General features: G+C 45.6%; 1 protein-coding gene across 1 annotated transcript in view; it reads left to right on the top strand.

Annotated features, from left to right (window-relative positions):
* Positions 1–20,292, top strand: part of LOC130034933 (NUT family member 2G-like) — a 92,004-nt gene that overhangs the window by 6,319 nt on the left and 65,393 nt on the right. The window lies entirely within an intron of this gene.

Consider the following 20,292-nt stretch of genomic DNA (forward strand, 5'->3'; position numbering starts at 1 on the left):
GTCTGGCTGCACCCAGAAGCCTTGTGTTCCCCATGATCTTCAGCTAAGACTGCTCTGGAATGGGGGGGGGGGGACTGTACCTAGAATGGGGGGTTTGACTGGAGCAGCCTCTTTGTGTCATTGTGTAAATAGTGAATAAAATTCAGTTCATTGGAAACATCTCAGTGTCTGTCCTCTCACTTGTGCTCCTTGGGAGGCCTGAGAGCACAAAGGGTGAGGGGAATCACAGGGGAGGGGGGAACCCTGAGAGTACTGTGCTCCCTGGAGAGTGGAGGAGTCCTTCCCATCAGGAGGAAGATGTGCTCAGTCACCTGCAGGCCCACACCATCCTGAGGGCATAGACAAGGCTCACATCTTGCTGCATTAGCCTGGACCAAATAAAAAATTAAAGCTCATTGGGTATTTGCATATCATATTCTTCACTCACATAAAATGTACAATGCTTTGATTTGACATCATAGAATTTAAATGTTTTTGTAACCAGACATATTTGAACATTTGCCATCACTCTTAAAAAAATATGTGGGAGGGATAGTACAGCAGATATGTCACTTGCCTTGCCCATAGCCAATTCCCAGCACCCCATATAGCCCCCACACTGTGATAAATGAGTCTGTTCCGAGATCCAGGAGTAAGATGTGAGTATACCAGGTGTACCCCCAAAACCAAATAATCATATAATAATAATAAAGGGGGCCGATTTAATGTACTGATTTAATTGTTAAGTGTTTTACCATTTAAATATGGTCCTGGTACCTGTAGAGAAGGTGTTTGAGAACCATTCTTCATTTTCAGTGACAAGATATTTGAAACTCAGGACCTTAGAGATTCTCAGGGAATTAGACTACTAGTTTTTAAAAACTAGTTACAACTCTAATTATTGAGAAACAGTAGGAAAACAACTCTTCAGTGTTAAACATTTTAATTCTCTGCACTTATCACTACTAACGGGCTGGAGCAATAGCACAGTGGGTAAGGCGTTTACCTTGTAGGCGGCCAACATGGCTGACCCGGGTTCGATTCCTCCGCCCCTCTCGGAGAACCCAGCAAGCTACCAAGAGAATCTCGCCCACTGGGCAAAGCCTAGTAAGCTCCCCATGACGTATTCAATATGCCGAAAACAGTAACAACAAGTCTCACAATTTGTTGTGAGACATTACTGGTGCCCGCTTGAGTGAATCGATGAACAACGGGAGGACAGTGCTACTTTTAATGAGGGCTGGAGCAATAGCACAGCGGGTAGGGTGTTTGCCTTGCATACAGCCGACCCAGGTTCGATTCCTCCGCCCCTAGTAGAGACCGGCAAGCTACCGAGAGTATTTCGCCCACATGGCAGAGCCTGGCAAGCTCCCCGTGGCATATTCGATATGCCAAACACAGTAACAATAAGTCTCACATTTGTTGTGAGACATTACTGGTGTCTGCTCATGCAAATTGATGAACAACGGGAGGACAGTGCTACGGTGCTATTACTAATGAAAAGTTAAGCATAAAATGTGTTTCTTAAAATATTTAGTGAATTTGAATTCACGTAAAATTACATTGCAGAGAGGGAAGGGACGAACTAGAAATTACAAAAAGGCAGTGGCAGAGGTGTTTGGACACGTTAGTGGGGATGAAAGTGAATAACATGCACCCCCCAAACAGAATTATTAAAACAATTTGGGGGCAGTTGGGTCACACCCAGAAGTGCTCAGGCTCCTCATGGCTCTGTACTGAGGAGTCACTCTTTGTTTCTGTTTGTTTATTTGTTTGTTTTCTGTTTTAAGGAGAGGAAGCTTTTTGGGTCTCACACGGCCATGCACAGGGGTTACTCCTGGCTCTGCACTCAGGAATCACTCCTGGTGGTGCTCAGGTGACCATACGAAATTCTGGGAATCGAACCCGGGTTGGCAAACGCCCTACCCGCTGTGCTATTGCTCCAGCCCTGCTGAGGAGTCACTCTTGACTGCTCCAGTGAACATACGCTGTCCCGGGGACCAAACTTGTGAGCTTACCCTGCACTGCTGCTAAACCCTGGCAGACGTCTGGGGCCTCCTGGGGCCTTATTGCCTCAGAAGGTGCCCGTCTGCTGGTCCATACAGGACTGCCCCTCTGCGGGTGCTGCACCTGGGCAGAGGCCGGGGCACCTCGGCTGTGCTCCCCTGGAAGGCTATGTTGGCTGCTGGGCCTGCAGGAGGACAGGACACCCCCCTGAAAGTGGTTCTGGGCTGGGCGTGTGTCTGGCAGCACATGGCCTTTGCGCCCCTCAGTACGCATGTGCAGCCATTGGGCTGGTTTCAGGGTCTCTCTTGGGGTTGGTGGGGGGGGGGGTCTTCCCAATGAATGCTCAGGAGGTCTGGGGGCACCATGAGGGATTCTTTATATTTTTAAAACATTCGGTACCATGATTTCTAATGCTACTGCGATAGGGTTTCATGGACAGAGTGTCTCTCCACCACACCAGCACCAGAGTGCCCACCGCCCTCTGCTACAGTGATGGAGGTCCATGAACACAGTGTCCTACACACCAGCACCAGAGCACCCACTGCCCACTACGCACTGCTACAGTGATAGGGGACCATGGACACAGTGTCCTACACACCAGCACAAGAGCGCCTGTCTATCTGTCTGTCTGTCTGTCTCCCCCCCACCCCCTCTCACTTCCCTTTTAGGCAGTGTGGTTTGCAATACTGTTACTGAAAGGGTATCATGAGTATCCCTTTACCTCCTTTCAGCACTGCCCACTGCTACAGTGGTAGGGGTCCATGGACACAGTGTCCTACACACCAGCACCAGAGCACCCACTGCCCACTACCCACTGCTACAGTGATAGGGGACCATGGACACAGTGTCCTACACACCAGCACCAGAGCACCCACTGCCCACTACCCACTGCTACAGTAATAGGGGACCATGGACACAGTGTCCAACACACCAGCACAAGAGCGCCTGTCTGTCTGTCTGTCTGTCTGTCTCCCCCCCACCCCCTCTCACTTCCCTTTTAGGCAGTGTGGTTTGCAATACTGTTACTGAAAGGGTATCATGAGTATCCCTTTACCTCCTTTCAGCACTGCCCACTGCTACAGTGGTAGGGGTCCATGGACACAGTGTCCCTTCACCACACCAGCACCAGAGTGCCCACTGCCCTCCCCAGCCATGGCTCCAGTCCCCTCTCCCCCAGACCATCTTCCCCTGCCACCCAGGAAACTCCACTCTCTAAACTCTTCCTTAGTTTTTATTGTCTCTGGCATTTATTATTTCCTTATTACAACTCTTTATATGCCACATCTGAGGGATAGATCTATGCACACCTATGTAAACTTCATCACTGGCATTTCTTGGCCAATTCAATGGCAATTCAGTGGCAGGGTGCCTCCAGGGCTGCACCCAATGATGCATGCTGAACATGCTCCCAAACAGCTCTAAGAGCTCCCAGACCCATGGAGGTCAGTTCTTTCAAAGGGGTGATTAACAGGAAAGAGATCACTGATAAATACCCAAACCCAACAGGACTGGTGTCCTGATGAGAAGAGACACGGATTCACACAGAGGCACCCACACATGAAGTGGAGAGGCCTCGGGTGCGATCAGCCCTGCTGCCCCTGCATCTCAGACCTCCAGGTTCCAGAGATGTTTCCATCATTTGCGTTATGGGCCTGTCCTATTGTTTCTGAGAGAGGGCAGAGATTGATCATCATCTGGGAAGTTATGCTCACCTTCGACACAGGGGAGAGTCTACCAACGTGGACACAGACAACTCTTTTAGCAGGTGCCAGTGGCCTCAGTGGCCTGCCCTCCTGCCAGTCAGCCTTCCTGCCAGACCTCTTTCCTTGACCAGGGGTTCAGATGACCAGTCCACAGGAAGGGACATGCACCAATTTCAGAGCAAGGTGAGCCTTTATTTGGTTTTGCTTTATTTTTTCCAGGCTTGGGTTTGGGATCATAACAGATGGACAGAACCACAGAGATGGTGGCAAGTGTGAGGCTCCAGTAAGAATGCTGAGGACTGGGGCAAAGAGCAGGGACAGAATGTTCTTCGGTCACTAAAGGTCCTGCCACAGGGCCTTAAGCACTAAAAGCAACAGTAGCCAGAGCTGTAGAGGTCTGAGGGTTAATATCGATGAGCTGGAAACTGGCTAGGATTCATATAGAAATGGGACCTCAGGAGGAGCAGACAAGGAAACAGGAAGAGGCACAAGTCTCTGGATCTGGACGATCCACTTGATGAAATGGGCAACACTGGTGAAGACACTGAGGGATATGGGACGCTGGCAGTCCAGACCCCAACTGGCCAACCCCAGAAGAACCCAACTCTTGGAGAAGTTAAAGACCAGAAGGCCTCCAGAATCACCCTAAAAAAAGAGAGGGCAATCAGTGTGGACAATTGAGGTGGGGCTCAGAATTCTAATTATAAGGGCAGGTTATTGGGCACGGCTGTTTGGGTGTTTTCAGTGGTTCCCTGGGATGATCCTGATGCCAGTGTCCTAATATAGTTCTAGTGTCAGGGGTCGGAACTACCATCCTGCACTAGGAAGCTCCAAATTGATCCTTGGGACAGTCACAGATGGAAATCTATCAATCATGCAGTTAAACTTGGCCACTGGCCAAGGACCTTGTACTAACTCAGCATCAGAAGTGATGGTTAATGAATAAGGGCCGAGAGACTAAGCCTGTGAGAGGCACTGGGTGTCTGAAGCCACTATAGACCCTAGGCTTTTCAGAAAGCTGATTACAGCAGTATGCACCACCTAGAATCCTTCCTCTCAGTCACTTCAGGCTCTGGGTTTCTTAAAAATGTTCAGACTCTTTGGAAAATGCTCCTACCTAGGTGTGGTGGAGAAACTCTATAATGCTGGGGCCTGAGGGGTGGGGGGCGCGTCACCACAAAGCATCCTGAAATAATCTCAGGGAAACCAGTGTGGGCAGAAGCCCTCTTACTGCATCAAAGGGAAAGGCTCATCTAGGCAAGGGAGTTGGGGAGCAGGAACTATAGCTCTGAGGCTCCTCTAACCACACTGCAGACAAATGCTCCCTGAGTACCCTTGTGTGATTCCTAGTACTGGAGCTTTAAGGCACACAGGCACATACAGAGAAGACCAGAAACCTCTCTCAGATTGACACGTGCAATCAAATCTCATAAGAGAAGGGAGCTGTCTAGAAGGGAGAGGCGTTGCTCATTGCTGAGCTGGGATTCCAAGCAAGAAACTGAAAATGACCTTGTGATCCTGGAGTCAAGGGAGCAGAGGGTACAAAGAGGAGGGTCCAGTGTGGTAGGAAAAGCAGAAGCATTGTGGGGAGCAAGGAAGGCAGTTAGGGATTATACTGGTCAGCCAACCATGGAGAAGTAGATCTGCAGCCGGGCGGGTCTTGAATTACTATGAAGAAAAGACAGCACTGACTGAGAATTCAACAGAGGGGCTACAAGAGAATGTCAGACATCATAGATGAAGGAAGAGTTCCAAAGACCTGAGATTTGGGAGAATATTTACAGAAAGGCACTATGAGATCTGTGGGTTCTAACCATTCTCACCAGGGGAAGATAAAATCAGGTCCTGGGGTCTTGTGATCCAGTTGTTAGCAGGGAGGAACCAGGAGAAGAGCAGACAAGGCCAGTGGCCAATCCTATGACAGGAAACAGGGCCAACAGCCCTCCCTTATATTGGCGAGAAGAGTTGGGGACTCTTGCAGCCTGGGCAAGATCACAGCTGCCAAGGAAACAGACCACAGAGTGATGGGGGCAGAATGGAGACACAACTGGGTGTGGGGATCGAAGAAACAAAGGGTGAGTAGGGGGAGGAGACTCGGAAAAGGTAGAGCGAGGGATGGTGGCAGCAGATCAGAAGCTAATGGTATCTTCAAAGATGTCACGCCACTGGCCAAGCAAGTGAAAACAGAGATAGACAAATGGGACGATCTTAAACTAAGAAGCTTCTGCACCTCCAAAGAAACAGTGACCAAAATACAAAGACAGTCTAACAGAATGGGAAAGAATATTCGCCGAACACACATCTGACAAGGGGTTGATATCAAGGATATACAAAATACTGGTTGAACTCCACAAGAAGAAAACATCCAACCCCATCAAAAATGGGGCAATGAAAGGAACAAAAACTTTCTCAAAGAAAAAATCTGAATGGCTAAAAGGCACATGAGAAAATGCTCTACACCATTAATCATCAGGGAGATGCAGATCAAAACAACAATGAGATATCATTTCACACCACAGAGATGGGCCCACATCCAAAAGAACAAAAGCAACCGGTGCTGGTGCGGATGTGGCGAGAAAGGGACCCTCCTTTACTGCTGGTTGGAATGCCGACTGGTTCAACCCTTTTGGAAAACAGTATGGATGATTCTCAAAAAATTAGAAATTGAGCTCCCATTTGACCCAGCTGTACCATTCCTGGGAATATGTCCCAGAGAGGCAAAAACGTATAGTCGAAGTGACATCCGCACTTGTTTGTTCATTGTAGCACTCTTTACAATAGCCAGAATCTGAAAAAAACCCGAGTGCCCGAGAACAGATGACTGGTTGAAGAATCTTTGGTACATTTACACAATGGAGTACTATGTAGCTGTTGGAAAAGATGAATCATGTAATTTACATACAAGTGGTAATACATGAAAAGTATCATTTTAAGCAAAATGAGTCAGAAAGAGAGGGATAGACACAGAAAGATTGCATTCATCTGGGGAACATAAAATAACAAAATAGGAGACTAATACCCAAGAGTGGCCGAGATTAGTGCCAGGAATTTTGCTCCCTGACTTGGAGGCCAGCCACACGTGCTAGGGGAAAAGAAAGCTCAGATAGAGAAGGGAGCACCAAATAAAGGGTGTTAAGAGGATCCTCCCAGGATGGGAGAATCATGCTGAAAGTAGACTATAGACCAAACACAATTGCCACTCAATGCCTCTCTGGTAAACCACAGCACCCAAAAGGAGACAGAGAACAAAAGGGAATGCCCTGCTACAGAGACAGGGTGGGATGGGGGGGGTGGGGGATGGGAGGGATACTGGGACCCGTGGTGGTGGAAAATGGGCACTGGTGGAGGGATGGGTTCTTGATCATTGTATAACTGAAACCCAAACACAAAAATTTGTAAGTCTATAACTGTGCTTCAAGGTGATTCACTAATAAAGTAAATAAATAAATAAATAAATAAAGGCCGTTAGGGGTTGGAAGGCATTTGTCTTTCACGCGGCTGACCCACATTCGATTCCCAGCATCCCATATGGTCCACCGAGCATCGCCAGGAATAATTCCTGAATGCAGAGCCAGGAGCAACCCCCTGAGCATTGCTGGGTGTGACCCAAAAAGAAAAAGAAAGTAAGAAAGAAAGAAAAAAAGACAGACAGATGAAATAAAGAAAGAAAGAAAGAAAGAAAGAAAGAAGGAAAATTCAAAATAATGGTGGTGGGAAGGTCTATGGAGGTGGGATTAGTGTTGGAATATTTAATGTAATAAATTATTGTGAACAACTTTATAAAAATAAAAAAATTTAAAAGGCAAATAAATATTTCCTTTTCCCTAATCAGTATGCCATCAACATTTCACTAAAGTATAAACATACTTCTCTGAACAAGTTCATGTTTATACTCAATGTTTATATTTCTCATTTAACTGAAAACCTCCACAAAGTTTTGCCCTGTATTCACCCTTTATCTCCATTCACCTAACAAATCCAAGAGGCAGATAGGAGACAAAGGTTAGGAGAAGAACAAAACTTATGTGATGGAGCTGAGATAATTTCAGGCCATGATCGTTCTTCCCCGAGGTTCTTCAAGAGCTTTTTTCTTACTTTTACGTGTTCCTTCTGGAGCGACAGCACAGTGGTAGGGCGTTTGCCTTGCATGCAGCCAACATGGCCGACCTGAGTTCAATTCCTCCGCCCCTCTCGGAGAGCCCGGCAAGCTACCGAGAGTATCTCATCCGCACGGCAGAGCCTGGCAAGCTCCCCGTGACGTATTCGATATGCCAAACACAGTAACAACAAAGTCTCCAATGGAGACGTTACTGGGCCCGCACGAGCAAATCGACAAACAACGGGAGGGCCTTTACTTTACTTTACGTGTTCCTTCTATGGCCATGGAAAAATTAAGGTATTTCACAGTAGAAAGAGAAACACTCAGACAAATTAATTTCACAAAGTCATGTCTGATCTACATCAAATTGAAATATTAGAACCAAGGGGCTAGAAGCTAACAGAAGTATGAAATACATGCTTCTCACAAAATCATTGCCAGTCATATCTCTGTCATGACATGTTCCCTGAGCATCAAGATAAAGCCTTACAGGCCCTTGAGCACAACCAGACGTGGCCCAGAGGTTTCCCCAGCATCAGTGGGGTGGCCTGCAGGACCGAACAACACTGCATCCTCAAACTGAGAAGGTAGGCCATACACCAATAAGAGGAGTTCTCTGGCCACCTGAACAGCATTTTTGAGAAACCCTAAATCAATTAATTTATCAGTTAAATTTGGACACCCAAACCAGAGAAACTTTGAGATCCAGATTCCTGACTCCAAAAACCAAAGGACCCCAGAATTTCAGTGTCTTCAACTTGAGTAACTTTGAAGCTTTCAGAAGGACACATTTTTCACAAGAGGAACTAGAAGAGTCCAGCTCTCTGGAAATGAGGCACAAAGGGACAAGGTCCACTGGCCTCCATGCTAATTAGAGATTTTGATGAGCTAGAATCCCATTCCCCATCTCCCACCCACACCCACACCATAGCCACTCACTGTTCTCGGTGAGCTTTCCCCAGCCAGTTATCCAACAAGATGTGCCAAGGGGCAGCTCCATGCCAGGGGTTGGAAGGCAGACAGGAATGATATAGGAGCTGAAGTTCACAGGTTGGTGCAGTTGTAACACCGTTGCAAAATGGTGGAGCTTCTTAAAGTCTGGATGGATGATAATGCAGCTCACAGTCACCCTCCTGGCATATTGGGTGTCCTGGTAGAGCTGCGTACTTCCCCCGAACCCCCAGTAATCTTCAGGGGCATGAGACTTCCTGCAGGAGGGAAAGTGACAGTCATTATCTTCTGCATATGGCAGCTTGCGCCTCTACACCATCATCTGACCCCCAGCACTGCCTTGTCTGCACCACCCCACATGACTCTCCCTTTCTGTCAGCCCTTCTCTCTGGAGACCAGCGGCGGTTTTAAACAGAACTCAGCACACACCCACTACTGGAGGAAGGGATCACAGAGGGCTGGAGGCCCCCCATGAGGCTAGACAATCCTGACCTTCCTTGGGCACATGCAGAGAGCCCTGGCTCCGTCTTGGCTCTTGACCCGCCTTATGACCAAACTGCTCTAGCACCACTCCTTTCTCTCACTTCCTTCTTTTTTATTTTTTATTTTTATTTTTATTTGATTTTTGGGTCACACCCGGCAACGCACAGGGATTACCCCTGGCTCTGCACTCAGGAATTACTCCGGGCGGTGCTCAGGGGACCATATGGGATGTTGGGGATCGAACCCGGATTGGCCACGTGTAAGGCAAACGCCCTACCCACTGTGCTATCGCTCCCGCCCCTCACTTCCTTCTTGGTACTCACCTGTTCTAAAACTGCACAAAATCATTGGTCAATGGGAGACCATGTGTGCAGGATGTCCTGTGTTCTGACCATGAGGGAGGAAACATCCCACCTTCCACTCCACCACCTAGAAATTCCTCCCCACACAGTCGGTGACCAAACTCTTGCTTCCACAAGCTAACCTATGCCGCAGGAGCCTACCCATCTGACTTCCACACTCCAATGGTGTCAGCCCTGCTCATCCACAAGGGGAACTTTGGCTCTGACTAAATGGAGACACAGTGAGGTGGGTCAAGCCAACCTAATCCATAGTGAGTCTCAAGTGGGACACAGCACAGAGCAGATGCTTGTGGTTCTCTATGTACCGAAGATCCAGCTCCTGGTTACTGCCCCTCCCAAACCTATAGGAACAGCCAACCAGACCCAGGACAGAGAGCAGCTCTGTTCTTCTTCAAGGTCACGGACTCCATATCTAGTGTCCATGCAGCTGGCCAATAGACATGTGGTGAGCAGAGACCCCAGGCCAGAGACATGCCGAACACCAGCATCTGCCCCTGCATCCCAGGTTCCAGCCTCTCTCTGCCAACCAGGATTGCAGGGACATTGAGGGAAGCCCTGGTGTGAGGTGACAAAGAGCCAGCTCTCATTGCACCTGGGAGGCAGGATGAACACTGCCATCTCGGGGGCATACCTGTGTCGGGGGAAGGCACAGGGATGAGGATGGAAGATGAGCAAAGTCAGGTGAGGAGTGAGGACAATACAGGAGAGGACAGGTCACAGGCAGAAAGACTTGGACTAGAACGACACAGATTATCCCAGCACACAGCCTTGAGGACTTCGGAGCTCTAATCTCTTAACCCTCTCCCCCTGCCAGCCCAGCTGCAAGGAGTCAAGAAACAACTCACTTTGTAAAGCAGTGGGCGGTAGAGAACACCCAGTGGGAATCAATGAGCACAGCTCCACAGGGATGAATGCCCCGGTACTGCAGGCGGGCCTGCCATGGCCACTGGCCCTCCACGGCCTCCTGGCCACCAGTGATCATCCCTACACCCCTGGGCTTCCCGCACACTGTGGAGACCAGCCCGATGCCGTGTGGGAAACAGGGAGGTCCCGTTTCCTCTCCGGTAGACCCTGGACCACTTCTCGGTGGGAAAGTCAGGAGCAGGGCTCAACCAGCCCCAGAGCCACAGGGCAGCTTGGGGTCTGATGTCCCTGCCCGCTGCCTGGGCAGCAGGAACCTGGACAGCAGAGCCGCGTGAGCAAGCCCCGTGGGAGGACGCGGAAGGGATGTGGTGGCCACAGCTGGTTCCAGCCGCATCCCGGCGACCCCATGCCCACAGCGCCCCCCACCCCACTCCCACCCCGGCCCAGACACCAGCTTTGTGTGCGGGGCTGTCCTAGTATCCCGCCTCCACCTCCCCGCTGTCTCGGGAGGGGCGGTGGTGGGCCGTGTGGCCTGGACAGGGCGGGCCGGGTGTCCCAACCGCGTGGACGCAGTGGCTGGCTGCCCGCACAAAGACTGGGGAACACCGGGAGGAACAAACAGGCTGGGCCAGTCCACTCCAGGCTGTTCCCTGCCCAAGGCCATCCGCTCACCTGTGCCCAGGGCGCCCCAGGCACCTCCTGGGCCCCCGGGCTTTGGGGGCGGGACTTCCTGCCAGGGGCTTCCCGGTTCCGTGCCCAGGGCCAGAGTGGCCCCGCCCCTCTGTCCTCTGACCCCACCCTGACACTGCCCCCTGACCCTAAGACATACATGACCTCTCTAATCCCACCTCCTCCTTGGACACAGCTCTCTCCTGAGCCCTCCTTGACCTCCGACCTGCACCTGCAATGTCCCTGCCCTGGCCCCGCCCTGACCCCGCCCTAATCCCCTCGGACCCGAGCTCTCACACCCCACCTTGGCCCCACTCTGACCAGGTCAAGCCCTGGAGAGTTGGAGCAAGGTCCACGGAGCAGCTGAGTGCTTCTGCTCACTCAAGGGAGGACCTAGGAACTCCAGGTGGCTTTTGGAAGAGATCTGGGCTGGAGAGGTCGAGCTCCGAGTTGAGTAGGGGCCTCAGGCGCAGCTGGAGCTGCGGGATGGATCCATCCTGAGATGAGAACGTTGGAGCAGAACGGGAGACCCCAGGAGCGAGCCGAGAGGAGGGACCCAGGGAGGCAGGATTGTGCGAGGATGCTTCAACCCAGGAAGGGCAAGCCACACCACTAGATAAGGGATACGTGTCTTAGCTTGTTACAGAGTTCAACTGAGATAGAATTCATGTCATAAAATTCACCCATTAGAAGGGACAATTCCATAATTTTCAGTATCATTTAGAATTTTTCAGTAATGACTTTCACTAGAAATAATCTGAAAGATCCTTAGTGAGTGAATCATCAGGGAAAACAATATAATCCGTTGTAACAAATACTAAAGTCCAATATAAGAAACATTGATTCTATAACTGGATGTCAAGTGGATTTTGCTCAGTCATTTAGTCAGTAGTCATTTCTATAACATTTCATTTTCATAGCATGTATAGTCCCGTTTGGAGAATATCATTCTCAATAAGACGAAGTTATAACGATGGAAAACTGTGGCATGGTGATCACTTACCATGAAAACCGTCTTACTCAGAATATGAGATTTAAATATTGATGAAGTTCAGTTTATTCATTTTTAAGCTTATTAATCTGGTGTTTTCTATCATCGCTAAGAATTTTACTTTTGCACCTTTGTCAAAACCAATTTTGTTTTTCTGTTTATGTGTCTGGGATTGGCAGAAATTTCTTATAAATTGCTAAGTCTGGAAATTAGATTCTTCCTCCTGGTTTTCTTGGCTTACTGTAGTATTTTTTCCTCCCCTTTTGAAATCTACAATAATATATATGCTGATTTGGAGATTTTTCCAATTCGTTGTTGATTTTCTGTCGCAAAGCCTATTCCTTGTCGTGTGTAGTCAGTGATGTTTCTGTTCTTTACTTCATGTCCTCCCTGTGTCCATCTGAGCTCTCAGCTCCCTGAAACCCATTATAACACTAGTGAACAAGAGACAAGAAAATGTAATTCACATTTTCCTCTGCTGTGAAATGTCTTTTCTGTCAGATGAACCTACAGGAGAGATCAGAGGCAGCTGATGTCAGAAAGACCCTGTCTTTCATCTTCTCTGCTGAAACCTATGTTAAAACGCAAAGAAGTGGGGCTGGAGCAATAGCACTGCAGGTCGGGCGTTTGCCTTACACGTGGCTGACCCGGGTTCGATTCCCAGCATTCCATATGGTTCTCTGAGTAGCGCCAGGAGTAATTCCTGAGTGCATGAGCCAAGAGTAAACCCTGTGCATCGCTGGGTGTGACCCAAAAAGAAAAAAAGAAAAAAGCAAAGAAGAGCCAGAGATAGGTACAGAGTTAAAGGCTTGCATGTGACTAAATCGTGCTTTTTTTTTTTTTTATAATTTATTTATTTATTGAATCACTGTGGGAAAAGTTACAGAGCTTTCGGGTTTAGGTCTCAGTCATGTAGATACCGAACACATTTCCCTTTACCAATACTCATTTTTAACCCCAAACCCCAATAGACCCCTACCTCCCACCCCTCCCAATTCTTGTGAGGCAGATGAGTTCTAGTTAATACTCTATCTACTTTGACTAGATAGATTATTTCGATAGAAGATGCACAATTATTGTTTAGAGTTTATGACCCACCCCCCACAATCAGACATGCTGAGACAGCGTTGTGAAATGATTTGCTTTCTACAACTTGGTTTAAGAATAGAATGATGTCCCGCGGCCGCTATTGCGGCCGCGCGGTTTTGAATTTCTGCTATTTTACTTATTGGCCCTGGAAGAATTTCTATTAAAAGTTAGCTAGTTAAGAGATTGGTTTCTGTGCCCTGGAGTCGTGGCCGTGCCGGAGAGCCGCTCGTGGGGGGCAGCTGGCGACCTCGGTGGGGCGTGGGGGACGGCCCACAAAGCCCCCTAAATCGTGCTTTGATCCAGGAAACATTTATGGTCCTCTGAGCACTGCCAGGAATGATTTCTGAGCACAGAACCTAGAGTAGGCCCTGAGCACCACTGGGAGTGTTCCAAAAGCCAAATGGGAAGAGAAAAAAATAACAAAAAAAGTAAAGAGAGAATATCTCAGAAATTTACAGTCAAAGGCCCTTACTTTGTCATTTATGAGTTCCTAGAAAAAGAAGAATGCCTGAGATAGAATTTCTTTCTGCATCACATCCACCAGACACTTTAGGAATGAGATTCAAATAATTTGGGCTCCTATGTCATTTTAATTTTTGTTCATTTATAATCAAGGTCCTATCATTTCCTTCTGCTAATTTTTTCTTTCCGTCTCCATATTCTTCACATGTGACCTCAAATTGATTATTTGAATCTTTCTTACTTTTTCTTTTCTTTTTTTAAAAGTAGGCCTGTATCGCTTTGATCTTCCCTCATTCCCATCACTTTCTTTGCTGCATATCCTAGTTTATTTTTACTTTGTCTCCTGTTAATGTTCATACATCTTATTTATTTCCTCATTGTTTCAAGAGCTATTCAGAAGAATCTTGTTCTGCTTCTGTATAGTGTGATTCTTACTGTTTGCTTTTGGGTTGATTTTTTTTCCTTCATAACTTTGTAATGGGAAAAGATGCTTAATTTCACTTAAATGTTTATATTATTATTGATACTTTTGTAGAGATCTATGATTGAGTTGAACTGGACAACGATCCACATTCACTGAGAAAAATGTGAGTGTTTCCTCATAGGTTCGTTCATTCTCTTGAAGCCTTGCTAGCTTGTGATTTCTAAATAGCCTCTTTTTCCAATACCAGAAGGTGTCGCTGTGACCTTACTTCTGGGTTTCTTTTGGGTCCTGTTGGAGGAGGGGAAAGGCAAGCCAGAGACAACTTCCCTTAGCCATCCACAGCCCTGGGCACATGGACTATTCACCTATTCTCACAGAGAAGCACGTGTGAACACACATGGATTCATGCACACACCTGACATAAAGACACACACACTTCCACCTCTAGGTACGTGTACATGTATCTGCACATGTCCGCGCAGATCCCACACTGTACACACAGATGTTGACACCCAGAGATGTTCACACATCGATCAAACTCAGAAATGCACAAACAAGGGCCAATGTTTGTACACAGAGACACAAATACACACATGCACACAAACACAAGTAGAAATATTCAAGAACAGGTGTGCATACATACACAGAGCTCAAAGCAAAGATCACATGTCACTGCCAAGTCCTGACAGAAGCAGCCCTGCACTTTCCCACCCCACAGTAGCGCCCAAACCCCCACCTTGGTGACAAAGGCCTCCTGGGAGCACAGCTCTTCCACGTAGCTCAGGAGCACCGGCTCAGGGCAGTTCCCAGCTTTCTCGTGCTGCTCCTTCCTATCCGATGCCAGTCGGCCGAGATGGCCAACCTGGGTTCCATCTCAGTCATCCCAGATGGTACCTTGAGCACGGCCAGAGTAATTTCTGAGTGTGAAGGAATTACTGAGCACAGCCAGTGTGGTTTAAATCCAAAACAAAAGAATCTCAAAATAAAACAGCAATAAAACAGCAGGAGCAAACAAAGCCCTACTACCTTGTGGACATTTTCTTATGATGCAAAAGCAAACATAAAGTGTTTAGTTATTGAAAACTTTAGCCCTTGAACGTGAAGAAAGTCAGGTCAGTTGTAAATGGGGAAAATGGGAAGCTCTAACATATGTGAAAATACATACATAGAAAAGTTTCACCTTTGTTTCCCAAAACGGTTTGGAACCAACAATTAGGTTCCATCACTATTCCCTCATCAATAAATGAAACAGTTTTCTTGACTTAAAATAATGATAATAATCCTAATCTGACATCCAATTGTTGTGCAATTGGTAGCAGGGTACCTTCTTTTGTTTAAATAGCACGTTGAGATCATACAATATTTGTCCTTTCTCTGAATTATTTTGCTTGTCAGGATGCCCTCCATCCATCCATCCATCCATCCATCCATGCATCCATCCATCCATCCATCCATCCATCCATCCAAATTGCAGGAGTCTGCAAGATTTTACCTTTTCTTGTAGCTGAGTAGTGTTCTCTTGTGTGTGTTTATACTACAACTTTATCTGTTTGTGCGTCCATTTGGGGGTTTCCTGAGTATTGTACTTAGCACTGGAGTGAATATAGGAGTGCATATATCCTTTTGATTTTTCTATTAAGGGGTTTTGGAGGTAACATGCAAATGTGAAATCACTAGGTCTTTTGGAACCTATATTCTTGCTCCACTACCCAACTGCTGCCACAATCCAGGCCGCTTTCCAGACGCTTGGGCCAAGCCTCACATATGAGCGAACATATTCCTGGACAACACATCATAAGACACTCCCATATGTGTGTATATATATGTATACATATATGACATATATATATATATATATATATATATATATATATACACATTTCCACGAAGCCAACATGGCCAACCCAAGTTTAATTCCTCCACCCCTCTCGGAGAGCCCGACAAGCTACCCAGAGTATCTCGCCCGCACGCCAAAGCCTGGGAAGCTCCCCATGGCGTATTCGATATGCCAAACACAGTAACAACAAGTCTCACAATGGAGACGTTACTGGGCCTGCTCGAGCAAATCGATGAACAATGGGAGGACGGTGACATATATATATATATATATATATATATATACACACACATATATATATTATATCTCAGAGAATCCGGCAATCTACTGACAGTATCCTAGTCTCCTGCCCACACTGCAGAGCCTGGCAAACTACTCATGGTGTATTCAATATGCTAAAATCAGCAAAAATAATGAGTCTCATTCCCCTGACGCTGAAAGAGCCTCCAATCGTTGGGAAAGACGAGTAAGGGAAGGCTGCTAAAATATCAGGGCTGGGAAGAATGGAGACGTTTTTCATATATATATATGTATGTATATATATATACTCACACACATATACGTATATATCAGTTATATTTAGTTATACATAGCTAAAATATATGTCTTTCTGACTCATGTGACTTGAAATTCATTGCTTTTTAATTTTTGCTTTGCATTTCTTAGATAACAAGTGACTAGTAATATCTTTTCAGATGTCTGCTGGCTTTACTTAGCCATTTTGGGAAAATGGATACTCATCTCCAGTTTTTTTTTATATTTATTTATTTTTTAATAGTGAGGCACCATGAGGTACAGTTGTAGACTTACACATTTTTGTGCTTGGGTTTCGATTATACAATGCTCAAACACCCATCTCTCCACCAGTGCTCATTTCCCACCACCACGGATCCCAGCATTGGGATTCATTGATTTTTAATTTTTGCTTTGCATTTCTTAGATAACAAGTGACTAGTAATATCTTTTCAGATGTCTGCTGGCTTTCATTAGCCATTTTGGGAAAATGGATACTCATCTCCAGTTTTATGTAATTGTTGAGTGTTTCTAGTTGAGCTTTATAACACTTTATGTATATATAATATTTAACCCTTTACCAAAAGCATGGCTTTCAAATATTTTCTCCCATTTCATAGGAAGTGTTTTAATTTTAAGAAAGTCTGATTTTGATTTTAAGGAAGTCTGATCTTTTTGGCATGCATAAGCTTTCAGATGTAGGCCCATTTGTTTATTTCTGGTTTTATCTTATGTATTTTTTTCCTGAGTCAATCCTGTTTAGATTTGTTGGTGTACCATTGTTCACAGTAGCTGTATTCTTCTTTGTATTTTAATGTTGGTTTAAATGTTCACTTTTCAAGTTTTATCATTTTAGGCTATTTATTTATTTTTCTTCTCAATTTTGTTTATTATTCCAGAACCAACTGGTAGATTGGCTAATTTTCCCTTTCATTTGAGAATTTTCCTATATTTCTTTTTTTTAATTTTATTTTTATAAAGTAGTTCACAATATTTGATTACATTTAATATTTGATCACCAATCCCAACACCATTACACCTTCCCACTACCATATTTCGGATGTTTTCACCCCAAACCCCAACCCCTGCCCCAAAGTAGAACCAAAATAATTTATTTTGTGTTGTTTGTATGAATAAGCCGCTGAAAATGCTCCAAAAAAGTTTCCTTAGAGAAAAGTGTGTGACAATTGTTGTATTTCACCCAGGACCCACTAAGTCCTTCTATAAGACATTATGAGATTATGAGCATGTTGTTAAAGGTTGAGCCTTGTGTGTGTGTATGTGTGTGTATATATATATATATATATATATATATATATATATATATATATGGCTGGAGCGATAGCACAGCAGTAGGGTGTGTGTTTGCATGCGGCCCACCGGACCGTCCCGAGTTAAATTTCTGCATCCCTCTCGGATAGCCCAGCAAGCTACCGAGAGTATCTCGCCTGCAAGGCAAAGCCTAGCAAGCTACCCATGACGTATTAAATATGCCAAACACAGTAACAACAAGTCTCAAAATGGAGACATTACTGGGCCTGCTCAAGCAAATTGATGAACAACAGGAGGGCAGTGACAGTGAGATATATATATATATATATATACATATATATATTCATTTATATTTATATATGTGTAAAAATATATTTCCCTCTGGGATTGCTTGCCTTCCACTTTAAACCCCATCAAATGTGGTGTGCCACTCTTGGAAGGTGAGTGGTGTCAGGTATGAGATGCAGCCACACGGTCCAGGAATAGGTTCACTCATGGGTGAGGCTCAGCCTCAGCATGAGGAGAGCGGCCGTGAGCATGGCACCTGTTGAGTTCTGGAGGTTTTTGGCTGCCGGGGCTTGACGTAGACCTTCAATGCTGTGAAATTTCTCTTAACTATGCAGCATGTCATGTGTTTTAGAAAGCTGTGTTTACATTTTCATTTGTTTCATTTTTCCCCCTCTAATTGCCATTTAACTTTCTTTCTTGTGCCATTGGCTGTTCAGAGAGTTGTTTTATTTCCATGCATATATGTAGTTCTATTTTTTCTTTATGATTAATTTCTACTTTCTTGCCATTGTGTTCACATCAGTTACTTAGCATGATTTAGATCTTCTTAAACTTCCTAAGAAAATTTTTGTGGTCTGATAAAAAATTATCAGACCTAGCAAATGTCCCATGTGCACTTGAGAGAAGATTGTGTTGCATCGAATGCTATATATATATATGTGTGTGTGTGTGTACTAAATATGTATGCATGTATATTTTTCCTTCATTGCTTTAACTTTGATTTCTGATTCTCTAGCTCTGCTGTGTTGGTTGTGCTCTGGGTTATTTGCACTCTGACTCTGTAGGTGGAGACACCAGATAGATTTTTGTGTTCCCTTCCGCCCATTCCAGGCTTGAATGAGTCCTAAATACACCAAGAGACCAGCACCCACTGAAACCTAGCTCCCAAGTGGGTTGAACACCAAAGGAGTTTATGGATGTCTAAGATAGTTAAAATAATAAGCATAGTGTGTGCATAGTGTGACTCATGTGAAAACAAGAGAGAATTTTTCTCATTGGAAACCATCACTACTTCAGTCCGTAACATTTCAAGTCCTCATAAATGAGGATGATGAGTGACAGGTCTAACTTAAATCTTTGCAGATCATGTGTGCCTTCCCTGTTAACATAGAATTAATAACCAACAGTTCTAACCACTGCTTTGTTGGGGGAACAGTGTTTATTATTACAGTTGTTGCAATTCATACCACCAAAATGCCCAAGACTTTCCACCACTATCCATGTGCTACTTCCAGTTTCACCTCTTGTTTCATCCCAATCCTCCCCCAAGTGCATGGTAATCTCAGGTTTGCAATTCAAGGTCAAGGGGGTGCCATTATTTGACACTCTCTATTTCCTTGTTTTCTGACTCCCAATATCACAGATGAGTGAGATTTTGTGATTTTTGTCTTAATCCCTCTTACTTATTTCAACTCCAGTCACAGAGTTCATTATTTTTTAATAGCTTAGTGAAATTCCATTGTGTATGTCTGCCTGTGTGCACGTGTGTCCTAACTTCTTTATTCTTCCAACATTGACGTTTGCGTTGTCTCCATATCCTGGCTATTCTAATTAGTGTTTCAATGAACACAGGTATACATATATTTTTCCAAATTAATATTTTTTGGTTTTACGGGGCAATGCCAACAAGTGAAATCTCTGAATCATATGGAAATTATATTTTATTGCACTTTTTGACAAAGTGGAATAAAGTGGAATAATTTCCCCACAGACCACATAGAGTGGCAGGGTAAGCGTCATAGTTAGGATGCAAGGACCCGATGGAGCACGCCTATGCTTGAGCCCATTTCTGTGGTGTTTCACGTGTGACTTGTGGACATCATCTATTTCTCAGGTAATATCAGTTGTGTTCTTAGATTCGGCAATATTTATTTCCGTCACAACTTAACATACGGCATTCAACATTTTGGAATTAACTAGTATTGTTATAACTAGGGGCTGGAGTGATAGCACAGTGGGTAGGGCGTTTGATTTGCATGCGACCGACTTGGCAACCTGGGTCCAATTCCTCCACCCCTCTTGGAGAGCCCGGCAAGCTATCTCACCTGCACAGAAAAGCCTGGCAAGCTACCCGTGACTTATTTGATATGCCAAACAAGTCACAACAAGTCTCACATTGGAGACGTTACTGGGCCCGCTCGAGCAAATGATGAACAGTGCGAGGACCGTGCTACCCATTTTGGTGAAATCTCTGGAGTGTTTTCCCTAGAAGTTGAACTAGATCGTATCCTCAGTGAGGGATGCTTTTTCACATTGCTGCCAACAGTGGTTCTTTCTACTCTTTCTGACATATGCCATT

The sequence above is a fragment of the Sorex fumeus genome, unplaced genomic scaffold (genome assembly GCF_029834395.1).
Source record: "Sorex fumeus unplaced genomic scaffold, SorFum_2.1 ptg000063l, whole genome shotgun sequence".
NCBI lineage: Eukaryota > Metazoa > Chordata > Mammalia > Eulipotyphla > Soricidae > Sorex > Sorex fumeus.